This window comes from Antechinus flavipes, chromosome X, assembly GCF_016432865.1.
Source record: "Antechinus flavipes isolate AdamAnt ecotype Samford, QLD, Australia chromosome X, AdamAnt_v2, whole genome shotgun sequence".
NCBI lineage: Eukaryota > Metazoa > Chordata > Mammalia > Dasyuromorphia > Dasyuridae > Antechinus > Antechinus flavipes.
This window is the reverse complement of record NC_067404.1, coordinates 85,428,962-85,437,926: the sequence shown is the minus strand read 5'-3', so window position 1 is coordinate 85,437,926 and position 8,965 is coordinate 85,428,962.

Sequence of the window (8,965 nt, the reverse complement as noted above, 5' to 3'; positions counted from 1 at the left end):
AGAAAATCAGTTGAAAAAAATAGCATTTCCACTTTGCTATATATATAAAAGAAAAGGAACATTTAAGATTGGAAATGAGCTTCTTGTGAGTATAGATTTTTTTTCCTTTTTCTACTTTTTTCCCTACCTGGCAGATATTGAGTAAAATAAGAAATTCAGAGGTTTTTTTTCTATTTGACCATGACAGATACAAGGCACCTAACTGTTCATATTTTGCTTAAGAATTAATATAAATATCCCACTATATTTGGGAGAATATATTTCTAATAAATTACAAATCATTTCTGTTTGAGGTCTCAAAGTACTTAGGGAATTGCAAGGTTACTACTGAGACTATCCGGTCCATCTTGCCAAGTTAAAAAGGTTTTAAGTGTGAACCAAGTGCTAGATTGCAATCTTGTCATTTGTCTGAAAAGATCGTTAATCAGTTCTTGTATTTGAATGAGATATCCATACACAGAAACCCCATAAAAATTATCTAGCAAGGAATAAGAGCTTGGTTACTATCAACAGTAATGGAAAGATTATTTTCACAAATGAAGTTCCTAATATCTCAAATATTAATGTGAATCCATCTCAAGACAGACAGCGACCGAGCCGGTCAGCGGAGACCGAGAACCCAACTCCCAGACTCACGGGGAGGCTGGGTCATCCCAGCCCCCCCCCCCCCCCACCTCCAGAGCAGAGGGAGCCTGGCCCAACGTCCAACCTCCGGGCTGCCCCTTTCCCCAAGTCTCTTCCCCCCCTCCCCAGCTCCAGCCCCGGTGCTGCTCTTGCCGCAAGAAGGCACAACACCAGGCTCGGTGGCCGGGCCGAGCCAGCTTCCTCCAGGCAGACGAGCCGGTCGGGCTCCCCCGCCCATCCAGCCCGGACCCCGCGTGAAGCCGAGGTGGCTGAAACACCCCCACCCTCCTGGAGCAGCCAAGAGCCGGGGAGGGCGCCCCAAGATCTGGAGTTCTGAAGTCCCGAAAACACACTGGCAGCCTCCAGATGCCGGCAGCTGCTGAGTGCGCGGGCTCTGCTAAACCCCTGAGCCCGGCGGGCCAGCTGGGCCCTTCCCCGAGCCGGGCCCTTCTATGCCACGGCCTGGCAAAGTTGTTTCTTCAAACAAGATGCTTCCCTTCAGGCTTGTTAAGATATGTAAACAGCCGGGCTCACCGCTCGGGCCAGTCCCACCATCGAGTACCTGGATCGGCCCCTCCCATAGCCAGTCAAGGCGACCCCCGCCTCGGCCCGGCCACCCCCGTAGCCAGTCAAGATCCTGCCCCTCAGGGAGCCGCTCTAGCTCATCTAAGGGGTCTTTGCATTCAAGAGCATAATGGAGCAACTCCCTGAAATGATGGGCCGCACCGTGGGGGGGCGACTGGATTTTCTTAGCACCCCGAGTCCTTGCTCGCTTTGGAACTGATCTTGCCCCATTCCCTGGGAAGATGAATCTACCGGAAAGGAAAAGGGGCTTCTCGCAACTACTGTGGGTTTGAAGAGAGTGAGACAGACACAGAGGGACAGACAACCAGAGACATGCAGAGACAGGCAGCGAAGGAGAGCCAGACGGGGAGATGGAGACGGGCACGGACACAGGCGCAGGCGGGGAGACGGGCAGGGACACAGGCGCAGGCGGGGAGACGGGCACGGACACAGGCGCAGGCGGGGAGACGGGCACGGACACAGGCGCAGGCGGGGAGACGGGGACGGGCACGGACACAGGCGCAGGCGGGGAGACGGCCACGGACACAGGCGCAGGCGGGGAGACGGGCACGGACACAGGCGCAGGCGGGGAGACGGGCACGGACACAGGCAGACAGACACACAGAGACACACAGAGAGACAGAAACACAGACAGATGGTCTAGCTAAATACAATGAATCCCCTATTTCATATCTCTTTCACCCAGGACCTTGCATATACCCCAAGGGTCCTGTTACCCAGAAAGCCTGGGTGAGGGCACGGTGGCCGTGTTCTGGCATCAGAGCCAAGAGTGGGGCTACCGAATCTCCCCCCAGAGCGAACGTGGGCCGTACCCCTCCCGGGCTTCGCTTCTGGCTTACAGCTCATGAATTGGGGGCTAGTTGGGGAGGCCGGCCTTCCGGACTGCAGTCGGGAGCCTCTTCCCCCACTGTGTCCCACTTGTCACCTAACGTGGCAGGAGAGACTTCCCCCTCGTCCTTCCCATCTCAAATGGCCAGATGCGATTTCGGGGCGTTGGAAGCTCCCCGGGGTAGACGAGGGCCCGGCCCCCGACCTGCCCCTAGATGCTCTCATTGTTCAGCCTCTAAGGACCAAGAGAGCCGGGTTCAAGTCCCGACTCCAATCCTTAAGCCCTCAAGCCCTCCAAAATCGCAATTATCCCCATTCTTTTTTTTTTTTAATTTTTATTTAAATTACTTTATATTGACACTCATTTCTGTTCCGATTTTTTTTTCCCTCCCTCCCTCCACCCCCTCCCCTAGATGGCAAGCAGTCCTTTATATGTTAATTATCCCCATTCTTGCTGTTTAATCGAGGGCCGAGCACGCGGCCGGATCGAGTCTTTCAGCCTGGCTCGGCCTCCTGTGGAGCCGAGGACGGGGACCTCCCCGGGAGGGGCCGGTGGGAGGCTCCGGGAGGGCCGATGCCGAAAACTTACCCTGCACGTTTTCTAAAGACAAAGCGGGAATAAAGTTAGATAAAAAACAGTAACTCCAATAGTGCGAGTAAACAATTAATAAAACAATAAATAAATGAATACAAATAAATAAAAACAATTTAAAAACTGGCCGGCGTTTCCTAAGAGAACATATGAGGGGCCGGGGTGGGCCGCCGGAAGACGAGCAGCATGCTGCCTCGATGGCCCCGAGCATTCCACAGAAAATCCGGCACAAGGGGCAGGCAGTGGGAGCCGGGCGGGGAGACTCAGAAATCACGTGACAGCTGGCTTCGGGCTTGTGGGTAATCCCTCAGGTGGGGGGCCCAGGTGAGCGAGACCCCGAAGGAGCCAGTTCTCAGGCTGGGCCAGCGCCGCCCCCCCCCCCCAACCCTGTCAAACGGGGAGTAGCAAGAGAAAAGCTGGGCTGGGACACATCCGGCAAAGAGCCGAGAGCTGGGGAGGAGAGGCCCGCGCTTCGTTGGCCAGTGTCCAGGTGGCCTCGGGACACGCCGCCTCTGGCTTCTCGCTCCGGGGCCTCTCCTCCCCTTCCCGCTCCCTACTTTCTCTCTGCCTCACAGCTTTCTTCCTCAGCCTGCTTATGAGGAGGCGCACGGGGTGCCCCAGTCACCCCCACACCCCTTCCCACTTCTCTCTTGTGTGTTAGCACCCAAGGGCCTCGAGGGACGGCGGGGGGGGGGTCCAAGCCGCTCCCCCCGCCCTCGTCGTCAGCGGTGACCACCCTGCCGGCTCCCCCGCAAGCCCCACCCACCAGGCCGGGCCGCCGACAGCGGGCACCCCCAGCAGAGGTTCTCGGGAACCCCCAAAGGGAAGCTGTGCTCCTCGGACAGGGGGCCCAAAGCCCGCCCACGAGGGCTTCCCACCAACAAGGACTCTGCTGCCTCCCTTAGAGACCCAAAGGAAATTGTGGCTCACTCGGGTCTAGGAGGCGGATGGGGGAGGGATTGGCCAAAAATGAGGGCTAGAGGACCAGGGGAGACCGTCCCGGCCGGGCCCGGGCCTCCACCGAGGCCGACCCCCGGTCCTTGGGCCAGTGCTCTTCCAGCTGCCACACAGACCCGCGCGTAGGCAGCGGCGTCTTCCCGCAGACTGAGCTCGGGAGAGGGGGGGGGGGGGGGCGGGAGGCCGGGCAAGGGCCTCCGCGGGCCCCGGATGGCCGCAGACACGCGGGCCTTCACCTCGGGAAGCCTTAGAGACGGGCCTACTTCCCACCTGGGGGCCGGGAGCCCCGACGGATCTGGGGGAGCGGTCGCCAAGACCCTGATGCGCCAGGAGGGGAGACCGAGGCCCCCAGAGGGGAGGAATCCGGCGGCCCGGGCAGCAGGCCCCAGGCTGGGATTTCACTGGCTCGGGGAACTCCCAGGAAGGAAACACCCCCCATCTATGCAGGTCACCTCTCCCCAACCTGAGCGTTGGAAAGCCGCCTGGAACACCGAGGCAGGCTGCCGGCAGGCAGCGGGGGCCAGACCCGGGCTCCGGGCCTCCCGAGTACGACCCGAGCGGCCGGACCGACGGCGAGGGAGGGAGGGGCCGCGACAACCTGGGTGACTCCCCGCCCCCCCCCCGAGGTACAAGGCGGGCAGAGAGCCGGGAGGGGGGGAGACTTACCTGGGGGAGAGGAAGAGGAGAACCTGGACGCGGAGCTCCCGCCTCCGGCCGCTGCCCTTTGAGGGGGCAGCTGGGCCAGTCTTAGACTCAAATCATCAGGCTTCACTTAAGCTAACAAGGAATCATTTGACAAAAAAATGGGAAACAGGTGGCGAGTTCTGGGACCATTGGGCCGGTTCGGTTCTGTGCCCGCCCTTGGAGGCTTCTTCCCCACCCACCACGCGCCCCCGCGTCCCACCTGCGCGCCACACTGGCCCTTCCGCCGACCCTGGGAGACGAGAGCTGCCCTAGGGCCAGGGCTGAACTCCCACCTTGGCCACAGCTTCCTTAGCCTCAGGCCGGGCGTTTCCCCTCGGAGCCTCAGTTTCCTCCTCCGGCTCTTTGCAGCTGGGGCCCTCGGGAGGACGCCGCCTTCCTTCCTCAGAGTCGAGCGGGGACTGAGCCGCACTCCGGGGCCCTTCCCGTCCTGCACCGCCTCTAACAGGGAACGGCAGGCTCCGGAGCCTCGGCAGCCAGGCGGGGCCTCGGGGCTCCACGGGACGGTCCCCATGGACAAGGTCATCAGAAATGAGCCGGGCAGGAGCCTTGGCTTTCAGCGGGATAGTGGGAGGAACTTCCTGGCCAGCAGGTCCCAGAAATGGGCTGGGGGGGGGGGGTGCTGTTTGCTGTGTCAGAAGGCCTGCCTTCTTCACAGGATGTACTGAGTGACCCGGATCAAGTCCCTTCCCCTTTCTCTCAAGCCCTGGGCCCTCCTCTCTCCACATTCCCTCATTTGGTGACTGAGCCCATGGTCTTTAATGGACTCAGTGATCCACTTGATGTAGTAATAATAGTTCTAGTCAAAAGAAGAAAAAGAAAAAAAAGAAATTGAAAGATGTCTTAAATGAAAATTTAATCTTGATGAACTCAGGGAATTAATCACAAAAATCGAGAATGAACTCAAAGATCTGGAAAACAGTAGGAAAAAATCGGGAAAAATATATGGGCAAAAAAGAAGAAAAAGAATAACAGTTCTAGTCACTGTCTCCTCTCTCTCTCTCTCTCTCTCTCTCTCTCTCTCTCTCTCTCTCTCTCTCTCTCCCTCTCCCCCCTCTCCTCTCCCTCTGCCTCTGCCTCCCTTCCTGTCTCTCTCTTTCCTTCTCTCTCTCTCTCTCTCTGTTTGTCTGTCTCCCTCCCTCCCTCTCTCTCTGTCTCTCTGTCCATCTCTCTCTGTGTCTCTCTCTGTGTGTCTGTCCCTCCCTGTGTAGGGAAGGGAGCCAAAGAAGAACCTGCTCCTCACTCTATCACAGGGAAAGAAGGAAAGGAGCAGGAGATATCACAGGGATAAGAGAGAGAAAAACATAGAAAAAAGGGAGAGAGAGAGGCAGAGAGAGACACGCAGAGAGAAATAGAGGGAGACACAGAGAGATAAGGAGACAGAAAGATAGTGAGTCAGAGATGAGAGAGCCAGGGAGACAGATGAGAGAGATGAGAGAGACAAAGAGAGACACAGAGAAAGAGACAGAGACAGGGAGATAGAGAGACAGAGACACACATACAGAAGGAGACCGAGAGAGACACAGAGAAACAGACACAAAGAGAGGGAGACAGAGAGAGACAGAGAATGAGGAGAGACAGAGAGACACAGAGAGAGGGAGACAGATCCATTCACAAAGAAATCATTATGATCACTGTAGTTCCTTGCACTATTGAATACAGAACAGCTTTCTGCGGAGCCTGGGGAAGAAGCCCAGCTTTCCGTATAACTTCTTTTAAAGGTGACTCTAGTGAGCGGGCAGGCTGCATGGGCCTTGTCCACTCTCTCTCTGTGTTTCCAGCTCCCCTTTCTGTCTCTGTCTTCATCTTGGTCTCTGTCTCTGTTCTCCTGCCCTTTCTGTCCCTCTCTCTCTGTTTCTCTCTCTGTCTCTGTTTCTCTGTCTCTTTGTTTCTGGATGTCTCTGTTGTCTCTTTCTCTCCTTTTTTTCCTTTTTATTTCACACTCTCAACTGTGTCTAGACCCATCCCGAGGAAGCGGCTCCTCGTACCCAGCAGTAGGCTGTCGGCCGCGTGCCCCGGGCCCTCCCGCCTCGGTTCCCGCTTCGTCTCCCTTTTTCTGAGGCCCCGACCCCGACGGCTTCACCCTGTGGGTTGTGGCCCTGGCACAAGTGGCCCCTTTATCGGTCCTAATTCAGCAGCACAGTGGCTGCCGCCCATTTGCCGGGTCCCCACCTGGTGGATGCCTCCTGGGATCCTAGTTCCTGGCCCCATAAAAAGCATGGCTGTAGCATTTTTTTTCTGTGTGGGTCCTTTCACACGGTCTTGGACCTTTGTGGGCTGTCGGGCTGGTGGACCTCTCACTGGGGCAAGGAGATGCAGTTTAGGCCCTCTGGGGCCTGGGTTCCTACTTCCTTTCCAGGAGAACTAGACCAATCCACAGCCCTATCCATGGTGCATTCGTGTATCTGCCTTCCCACGGTCCCTCCAACAATGAGCACATTCATCTTTGATAATATAGTGTGAGGCGAAACCTTGTTTGTTGGTTTTGTTTGCATTTATCTTATGGGTAGTCCTTCATTCCCTTCCCTTCCTCCCTCCCTCCCTCCCTCCCTCCCTCCTTCCCTCTCTCCCTCCCTCCTTCCTTCCTTCCTTTCTCCTTTCCCTCCCTTCCCTCCCTCCTTCCCTTTCTCTTCCTTCCTTCCCTTCCTCCTCCTTTCCCTTCCCCTCCCCTCCCTTCCCTTCCCTGAGTTCTTTCCAGTTTCTATTTCTTTGGAAAACTTCCATTCGGATTCTTTGACAGTTTGTCTTTTGGGCAATGGCTCTTGTTCGTACATATTAGCATTCCCTTCCCATTTCTCGGATAATGACCTTAATGAATCCAACTTGCTCCAAACCCTTGTTCCCAGTTCACTCTTTCCCTTCCCATTCTGATGCCATCTGTTCTGCTCCTGCACAAGCTTTTTTAGTTTTATAATCACTTATTGCACTCCCCTACCTTTTCTGGTATATGAAATCCTGTTCTACTTCAATCCCCTGCACCCTGACCCCCCCCAAAATGATTTAGCCCCTTCCTAAAAAACTCCCAATTATTACAGGAATGGGAAAGACAGGGGTCCCAATCAAACATGAGTCTCTAAACTTCAGAACTTCCTTGCACAGCGATATCAGTCGTTTTCAAATATACGTAGATATCGGGATGAACAGATAGAAAGTCCCATGTAAGTGGAATTGAGTTTCCGGTTGCTCTTTATTATGTATTTTCTCCATCGACGGGATCTAGTACTAAGTCCTGTCGGGAGTCGCAGGAGAAATTTAACTTGTTGATGCTAAAAAGGGTCCTCCAAGATGGAGGAAGCCATTGATGTGGTCCAAGCTCCTCAATTTACAAAAAAGGAAACCGAGAGGGGGAGGGATCTGCCCGTGTCAGAGGTCAAAGCAAAGACCAGATCGGACCCTGGGCCATCTGCTCCAGGTGCCATTTTTGGGAACAGGTTCCTCCAATGTTCTCTCAGGAATATACCCGTTGGGCCTCCGGGGAGATGGCAGAAGGGGTCCTTTCCCAGTAGCCCCACTCTGTGCGGACAGGTCACGGGCTCCGGGCAAGAGGTTGTCCCTTTCTCTTTGGCCAGCTGAGCGTGTGGGTGGGCACGGGGTCTTTGTGGCAGTGCCAGGTGCCTTTCATGGGGGGGCTCTCCCACGGGCCCAGCCTGTCCCCTGCCACCAATTAGCGGCAGTGGAGGTGGCTTTTTCACTCTCCTCCCTTCACTGGGCTAGCCCAAATGCCCGGTCCAGCCCATTTGTCTTAAAACGAGGATGATGGAGAAATAGTGATCGCTAGAGCCCTGGGTACAGAGGCAGGCCTTGAGGTCTGGCAGGGAAATTGAAAACTAAAACAGGGACCCGCTCTTGTTGGTCCCTAGCCTGGGGGTCTGTGCCTGGCCCCGGCTGTGCCGTACATTTTTTTTCCATTTACTTGGAGAAAGACTCTTTGGGCTTGGAGACCGCCCAAAAGCTGAGGGGTGGAGAGGGGGTAGGGAGCGGGGTTATAGAGAAACAAGGCCCTGAGGGAGGCAGAGACCACTCACTCGCTTTTGCACATACAAGCCTGTGCTCGGTGGAGTCTCTGGGACTCGGGCAATGCTTGGCGATTGAGCCGGTGTCCGAGAAGGTCTCCTCGGGCCTGGGGATGGGACCGAACCTCATAAGATGTAATTGAGGAGGCTTTGGGATGTTAAGAGGCGACCAGCCCCGTCCTGCTCTTTAGGCAGAACTTTAGATCTATTGTTTTGGGCACAACACTTTAGGAAGGAAACAGAGAAATGAACCAGCTTCTGGGAGAGAGTATGTGGCAGTAGGAGGCCCCCCACCCTGGACGAGAAGCCGTCGCAGGAACCGACCACGTTCAGTTTTAGGGGGGGACGTGGCGGTCGGCGGCGGTCGGGTATTGGGCTTCGGGCTCCACTCCGACGGCGGAGCCGGGAACGATGGCAGCGGGTGGAGGCCGGTGCTCGGGGATGTCGGGAGGAAGAGAGGAGACAAGACTTCCAAGAGGCGGGGACGGCCCAAGTCGGCCGGCAGACGTGGACTCCGGGAGCTGTGGAGGAGCCGGACCTCCTGGACTTAGTGTGGATCTGGTACCGTGGGGAATGCTGGGTAAAGGCGGATCTTGGGGAGCCTGGGCCAGGCTTGGGGAAGTGATTTGGGTAGGGCTGCAGAGAGAGAAGCTCGAAGCTCCAG